This window comes from Limanda limanda, chromosome 18 (assembly GCF_963576545.1).
Source record: "Limanda limanda chromosome 18, fLimLim1.1, whole genome shotgun sequence".
Lineage (NCBI taxonomy): Eukaryota > Metazoa > Chordata > Actinopteri > Pleuronectiformes > Pleuronectidae > Limanda > Limanda limanda.
The window spans coordinates 20,134,132-20,143,249 of record NC_083653.1 but is presented as its reverse complement, the minus strand read 5'-3'; positions in this window follow the sequence as shown (position 1 = coordinate 20,143,249).

The window sequence follows — 9,118 nt, the reverse complement described above, 5'->3', positions numbered from 1 at the left end:
TCTTTAACTTTTATATATTCAGATCAATACATTATGCAGTTGTGAGGTGTGAAGGGAGGGAAAGACTCACATTTGGATCCAAACCAGCATCTTCTGATGTTTCAGAAAACAACCTGAAAATAACACTCCAACGCTCTGAATCCTGTAAAAGCGTCTCTGACAGAAACACTGATGCTTTTTTTTTATCATATCACTCAGCGGTAGATTCCCTTGCCAGCCTTTCTCAATGCACTGCAACAGTAAATGATTGGATGCTTGATTCAGAGTGACTGTTTTATTTCACTATCATGCATTGTGTGTCACACATCAGCAAACACTCAGGGACAGAGGATGTTTGCAAAGCGTCACCGGGATGCACTTGTGCTTTCAGCCATGACATTCCACTTAAAAACCTCTTCTTTCAAATTTCCTTTCATTCAAGGTACAAAGACAAGGAGGAGGCTGTTTCAGGGTAAAATAAAGGTAGGATGAAGGGGCATGTTTCAATTGATGATATAAATGGATTATGTATATGATCAAACACGTTTGATGAAGATATAAAAATATTTTTTTTCTGATTCACATTCCTGACAGTTCCATTTTCAAACATTATTGTTATAAACATTTACTTGACAGTTTCATGGCATCTGAGCAAACTCAATCTGCTGATGAGGACTGAGCAATACAACTAAAAGTTCTGGTAAATGCATGCAAGCCAACCTTGGGTGGAGATTGTTTTGTCAGATGACTAAACGTCAGACAAGTAGGAGATGAGAACATTACGAATTACTGAGATCAACACTCTTTCTTTTTGTTCTACTGACAATAAATCACTGACTGATGGTCACAGAGGTTTTGAAGGACATTTTCTATTCCAGGTACTGTGAAGTATCTGGACTCGTCTTGTCACGATGGCAACAGGTCTCTGCTGTTCATATGTATTAAATTATACAATCTTAGGCAGAGTATGTAGGTGGGTGAGTTTTCTGCCAGTTGAACAAAGGGATTCAGACCAGAAGCATCAAAGAGTCTCAACAAATCGAGCAGATGTCAGCAGAATTCTACTGTCTCTGAGTCATCAGCATGAATTTATGAATATGTCAGAAATCCATTTAACTTGTCATGTGTTCAACTGATGTTGGTATGGTTCATGGTTTATATAACAATAATCAGTGTTCCATATTATTATATTTCATATCACAGTCTTCAGCAGTCCATTTAAATCACCCAGTGCAATTTGGGAGCCAGACTGTACAGATGGTGATGTTGTTAGTTGTGAGCCTCTTCTTTGATCTTTCTCCAGTCATCCATAGACTGCTGATTAATGACATTTGAGCTCAAGCTCTAAATTGCTCAACACTTCAAGCTGCAGGAATCACTGCAACCTTGTGGTTAGAGTAATTGTGGCAATCAAGACGAAGAAGTAATTATCCACACCAAGAAGAATCATACTTCTAAAGTTACGTTAACTCTAATCCTGACAGTTTCTGAAACAGCAATGGTGTCAGATCAGATCACATATATTATTAAATAACTTAGACGACATGTCTGCGGCTCCCTTCAGCTCTTGGGAGCCATCCATCCATCCATCCATCAATCCTTCCATCCATTATCTACACCACTTATCCTTTGAGGGTTGCTCTGACATTTGGAAAAAGGCTGGGTTAACTGGGCTTACTGGACAGTCCATCAGTGTACCACAGGGCCAACATACAGACAAACAACCATTTAGCCTCACATTCTTTCAATGTAGAGTCTCCAATTAGTGCTATACAAATAAAGTTATTATAATGAACCTAATCCTAATCTGCCTGTCTTTGGACTGTGAGAGGAAACCCCCTGGACCAGTGGTTCTCAAAGTGGGGGGCGCGAACACTCTCCAGGGGGGGCGCGATGTCACAGACGGAGAAAAAATAAATAATAATAAAAATAAAAATAATAATATTATTATTTATTTATTTTATTCATTGCTTTATAAACATTTTTTTTAAAGACTCACTCCTTCCTTAGTTATACCTTCCTGCACGTGCAGTAGGCCTATTCGTAGCCTGATCTAAGTAATTTGCTTTTTAGAAAGCTCGTAGCCCCAAGAGCTAGCCTTCTAGCTAGCTAACTTCTTCCAACTGCAGCTAGCCCTTTTCTCCTTAACACCTACCTTTACATCTTCAATCATCCACCGTGTTGCAACAAATAAAACACCAGCACTTGAATACTATTCTGTGCTGTCCCTGTCTACATTGTGTACAGTTCGTTTTGTTAGGAAGCATTGCCTAGCACAGCCTTATTCATTATTCGTGTGCAAGTCTCTCACAGCCACACATACAAACACACTCACAACACCACGATGTTGCAATTAAAATTGTATTAACTTCACACACACTGTACTATGGACAAGTTTCTGATTCGTAAAAGTCGGGCAACCGATGCGCCAGTTGGGAAGAAGCCAAAGCTTCGCAAATATGACAAGAGCTAATTGCAGTCTCACCGTGCAAATTAAAAAAGGCACCTCGACACCAAACACCCTGACTTGAAAGAGAAGCCTGTGGACTTCTTTAAACGTAAACGTGATGGCCTCCAGCAACAACAAACCACCATCTCCAAGCATAGCACTGTCTCCAAGCAGTGTCTGGAGGCGTCGTATGTAGTTACTCATACAATTGCTAAGCTTGGCAAACCCCATACAATTGCCGAAACACTGATTTTGGCAGCCGCGCAAGACATGTGTAGAATAATGATAGGAGAGAGTGCAGCTGCTAAACTCAGCGCAATACCTATGTCAAATGACACTGTGTCACGCCGAATATCAGAAATGCCTAGTTATAAAATAGTAATAACAATTGTCTGTATGGGCCTAACAATAACAATAGCCTAACCTTGACATGTCAGGCCCATCAATAACAATATGCTATCTCCTATCTATCTATCTATCTATCTATCTATCTATCTATCTATCTATCTATCTATCTATCTATCTATCTATCTATCTATCTATCTATCTATCTATCTATCTATCTATCTATCTATCTATCTATCTATCTATCTATCTATCTATCTATCCATCTATCCATCTATCTATCTATCTATCTATCTATCTATCTATCTATCTATCTATCTATCTATCTATCTATCTATCTATCTATCTATCTATCTATCTATCTATCTATCTATCTATCTATCTATCTATCTATCTATCTATCTATCTATCTATCTATCTATCTATCTATCTATCTATCTATCTTTCAATCTATCTATCTATCTATGGTGGTGTAGTTGAGGGCGGCATAGGCGGGCGGCGGGGGGTGGGGGGGCCCCAACTAGCCCTAACCAGCTTTGGGGGGGCCCAGCTTGCAAAAGTTTGACAACTGCCCTGGACGACCTGGAGGCTTTTTAGCATCTTTCAGCTGATTGATTTGGTTGCCACTTGTTTGCTTGTGGTGAGAAATGATTCTGTCAACACTTTTGTTCAGAAACAGTCCTTATATCCACATTTGCTGACAGCATTAGTCAGCGAGTGTTTCTCACCTATGACATAAACGTCAGCACACAGTCCACAGAACCCACACTTGTCGTAATTACATTTCCTAAGCAGCACAATTTACAAAAATCGAACTCACATTCCAAACAAAGTTATGTTAGAACAGAGGGTAAACAAATCGAGACCATTAATTCAATTTAATGCATTCCTTTCAGCTCCTGGTGTTCTATCATCTGATTGTTACTATAATACAGGTTTGTCCTTGATTATGTGGAAATCAAATGAAACAACAAAACACCTAACACATTTTTTTATACTTGCCTACGCTCTGGAATGTCCTTGATAATTAAATGTGTCTCGCCCCATAGTCTCATAGTCTCATAGGGCAGTTTGTGGCAGCTACCACAAATGAATCAACAGACACTTGACAACCTGCAAACACTGCAGGTGTGGGCACTGGAAAATACTCTGGGCCTCAGGAGCGGAACAGCCGGCAGCGATTTTCAGTGAAAAGGCCCCGATAGACCCAGTGTCCACAACCTGCCCAGCACCATGTCTGTTCCTCTCAGGTGCTGGTGGAGACTAAAACAATTCTGACTCATCAGCGTGACCAAAACACAACGCCACATGAATAATAAAGTTTGCTAATTAGAACTTTAAAGGTTTAGTGTGTAGGATTTAGGGGCAAATAGAATGCAATATAAGTAATCCTCAGTGTAAAAACTAAAACTTTGTTGTGTTTTGTGTTTTCATCAAGTTGAAATGAGCTCTTGTTATCGACATTAGGAGTGGGTCTTTGTCTATAGCTGTGTCTCAATTCACTGCATCTTTCAGAGGCTGCATTGGAAGACTGATTGTATCACAGCGACACAACTACACTGTCCCATTTCAAGGGCTCCTTCAAATGCTGAATGCATGAATCCCCTATAAACAGCAGGTGGATCCTTCCAGCCCCAACCTATCCCATGATTTGTTGTGCTTCAGTTACAAAGAGGTAATGACACCTGCGAGCGACAAGACGTCCAACACTTGAGTGTCACACTTTAACTCAACCGAAAAGCTACCGGTGCACAAGTGACTTTGTTGTTGTCTCCAACTTCAGCTCTGTCACTAGGCAACAGCAGTAAGGGCAGGGGTGATGCAGATCAGACGTCTCATTTCTATAGAAGCCCATTTCCGCCACTGTGATGAAGAAAATAATTATGAGATAATAAGTCCTCATAATCAGATACAAACTCATAATAATGAGATAGTTAGTCGTAATTAGGAGATTTTTATTTTCTTCATCACAGTGGCGGAAATGGTAAATGGTAAATGGATTTGTATTTATATAGCGCTTTTCTAGTCTGATGATGACCACTCAAAGCGCTTTACAGTACAGTTACACATTCACCCATTCACACACACATTCATACAGTGCATCTACTTGCAGCACTTTGTTATTCTATGGGGGGCTATTGAGGGTTCAGCATCTTGCCCAAGGACACTTCGGCATGCAGATGGTTCAGACTGGGGATCAAACCGCCGACCTTCAGGTTGGAGGACGACCACTCTACCCCTCAGCCACAGCCGCCCAAACGCTTTATTGTGGCCTTCAAAATCTACACAGCCCATGAAGACCGCCTTGTACGTGTCCTCTGAAGGATGCAGCCCCTGAATTGAGAACCAGCTAATGTCCACAATGTAGCAGCACCATGTTTCTACAGCAGCCCAGATTGGAGAATCCGAAAACTAGATTTTGAGAGGGCGTTTTGCTTTGTAATATTACCTGAACGTTCCCATAGATTCTGTCACTGCTGCATGTGACTGAATTCTGTTCTTTATTAATAACATTAACATTTTCCCACCAAGTGTATAAATAATGCAGGTATAACATCTCTGCTGATTCCCCTTTAAGGGCAGTTTCCCCCCATGAAAGGAAGACTGGCGGTGTTTGACATTTTCAGGACATCACGTGTGCGAGCTACAACAGTGAAACAGCATGGAACCTGAACAGGAGACTGAACGAATACCAGGAACTGACAACATCAGCTGTTTGTGAACACTTCCAACAGTGTTCAAAGGTCATCATTGGCTGGAGGAAGATCGATGATAACACTCACATCTGAGATCAGCGACCTATAGATCCAAGTTCATAATATACGATCATAATATCCACGATAAGAAACTGATACAATATTTTGTAGTTTTGATTGATGATTGATTGTAATAAAACTAAAAAGTTCCTGTTGCTGACATCAATCTATACTGCTGCAATTGACCCCTCCTTGCTGAAACTATGGGATGTGCCATGACTAATGACTAAATTGCAGGAGCCCTACAGGCCTGATGAAGACAAATTTGGGAAGTTCGTTAATGACAGAACTGCTGAGCAAGCACAAAACTATAAAAAAAAAAAAAAAAGCTGTGATCAGTCCATATTTGAGAGGATTCTGGGATTTGTTTGTATGCACAGGACGAGTTTTCAGTGCAAGTGAGGACATCATTAACATCAAAGTAGCGAGGCCACAGGAGGAGTTGTCTCAGAAGATGCGAGCAGCAGCGAGGCCTGATGTGCTCACTGTCTTCAAAGCTGCTTGTACTCACTTCTGGCTCTTTGTATCTCTCACATACAAACTCCAGCTGAGAACAGAGTAGACTCTGTTGGATTTGGCCCAAAATTGAATTAACATTCTATTAAGTGACTTCAGGGTTTTTCCCAGTGTGGTCTATAGCTTTTTAATTGGTCTTTAGGAGGGTCCATTTAAAATACTGGTGCAGTGCTCATTCTAAAATGTCTGTCTGTTTGGAAAGGGCTGTTTTCTTGGCCTGTGTTAATGCTCTAGAGCTACTTCAGTAGCAGTAGCAGTAGTCATCAGTGAGTTCTCCTCAAACAGTTATACTGTATACTGTCTCTTTTATTGTTTGTTTGCTAGATGTTGTGTGTAGAGATTTTTATAAACAGTCTTTGATGCAGAGTGAAGTCCCCTACCTGGTTTATCTGCAATTAAGATTTTGTATTTATATTTAAAAAGTCAATATAGTCTATTTCATAAAATGTTCATGTGTGTGGTTTATATAAAGCTTTAGTTAGAATACAACACAATCTTCAGTCCCAACTTCACAACCTTTGAAAAAAGCTCTGTGATTGAGCTCAATATATAACATTGCAGCAATAAAGTGAGTGTTTAGTTTTTTTTACTTTGCCAAGACAAATTGCCAAACAGGAGGTGATTATGTGAATGTTGTTGCCATGATGGAGATCAGCACCCGTCATGGGTCAGTCCATCTGTGCCTGTGTCTCTGTCCGATATGGTGAAATAAAATAATCTAATAATCAGAATGATCTGGCAGCGAGTTGGCCTGTAGTTTTACCCAGTTGCCGACCACTGTAAGACTGGTCCAAAAGACTGAAAGCACACCACCAGCCCCGGCTGACTGCTATAGAGTGCCGGCCACTTGTTTATTCAACTGTAATCAATGTTGAATGTATCATGTGTCCAAATTGGACAAAAATTCAACACTGCACTGGACAATGAAAAACACACACGTCAAGTGAAGCCAATACAATGAATGGTTCTTAAAATATGCGTTCCACATACAGAGAGACTTTGTGTTACTAGTAGGTGTGAACCCAAAGTTGATGCAAAGCTTCTACTCCTCTACAGATGGAAATACAAATTTGTGTAGATTTCATAGAGTGAGATGTGAAGATTGACATGATTGTCATCTCTGTGTGTTTATGTACGGAGCTGGAGGACGTGTTCTTCAGCTTATAAGCAGGCGGGAAAGCACCAGTGATGTAAGCCATGAACCCGTGGCCAGTCATAATCTTTCTGACATAACTTAACATTCCAATGAACACTTAATTCCTGTGATGACGAGGGCCTGTATTAAGGTATTAAATAATGGCTTGTACCTCTATAACCCAGATAATGCTGACGAGCCATGATTTAAAATAACCCTCTCAGATGTGGGTCATGCTTAGTTCACATCAGATCCCTTTCCTTCCTGTTCAAATCCAACCAAACTACCGGGAGGGTGCTGGCTTCGCACACACAGGGATTTGCCAAACTATTTATATCATGTTTCCTTTTTCTGGGGGGATCTCAAAGACGTGCGTAAATATTTATGAATTTATCCCAGACACAACATGTCATGAGCTACAGCAAAGACTTCTGTAAAGGACAAAGTTCTCAGGGAGCTGCTGATGGGTATAAAACATAACCAGACATATTAGAGGATGAGTCAATGTTTCACCTTCCAGCAGACGCATTAGATACAACACAGATAAGAGTGCAGCATCAGTTGGTTTACTAAAGCACTATGTTTTTTAAAAGTGATGGCATAGTTATTAGAAGTGATTTGTTTATTTAGGGATTAGATGTCCTCTGAGTTCTCTCTAAAATGTGGATTAAAATTGAATGCGTCACACATGAAGATTGTATCTGATAGTTTATTCTTGGAAGTATTGACTGTTTACTGTCAGTAAAGTTGTGTCTTAGCCACCGCTGTCATTGGAAGACAGAGTGGAGGAGCTTAATGACATTGCCACTCCTCAGATTCTGCATACTTGTGTTCATATGTGTGAAAATCTTCAAAGCATGACATCAAGACTCATGTAAATGCATGAAAGAAAGACTTTATTTATGAAATTTGCTCTGTAAGCATTACATTCTGAACATTTTCTGAGGATGAAGGTAGAAGTGATGTCGGTTTGGAAGCTGTAGTGTGCTTGTCTTCTTGTTGTGCTGAGATAATCTGACTGCTGTTTTGAGAATTCCGTTCCAAAATGATATGCGCCTTGAGAAAAAAAAATGTTATCACGCGAAAGCTATCTCTATTCAGGGGCGGCATCCTTCGGAGGATGTGTTCTACCCAGTCCACTAAGAGTGTGTCCTTCAAAGGCCATGTAGCCCGTGAAGGCCGAACTGAAACGATGTGGTCTTCAGAGGATTTCCGGGATCGGTGTCACCAGCCCGTCCCGACCTTATTGCTGTCGCCTAGCAACAGAGCTGAAGTTTGAGAAAGTTTTAATGCCCCTTAGTTTTTTAAAATGTTTACTGTTAGCTGTTTGGTTGAGTTGAAGCGTGACACCCAAGCATTGGACGTCTCTTCACTTGCTGGCATCATTACGGCTTTGGAAAACAGTTTGTCACTGAAGCGCAAATAAACCAGGGATGTGTTGGGTCGGGAAGGATCCATTCACTGGAGCCTTCGTTTCTCAGCAATGGAAGGAAGCATTTGTCAGCCACATTTGAGGGTGCCTTTGATACGGTACGACCTAGTTGCACGACTGTGATGTAATCTGTCTTCAGAAGAACCCTCCAAATTATGCAGCCTCTGAATTAAGACACAGCCTGAGTCTTGTCAATTTATTGCTGCTTTGAAGCTTAAGCGCATAATGGTAACTGAAGATTTAGGTTGAGACCTTCCATTAGAAGAGCAGTCAAATTTTTCCTGAGGGTGTCATGAAAAGATCGACACCACTCTCATATCTGTGCGGCATGTACGCAGCTAGAGCCAAGGTGATGCTATCCTAGCTTCCAATCAGGAGTGGGACAGACCTAGCTTTGCCTGCTGAATCATATGTCTGGGATTGTGTGCACTGCAATGCCCCCCCCCCGGTTGGAGAAATATTTGACCAATCAATAGTAGGTCAAAGCAATAGCAAACTCGAAATAT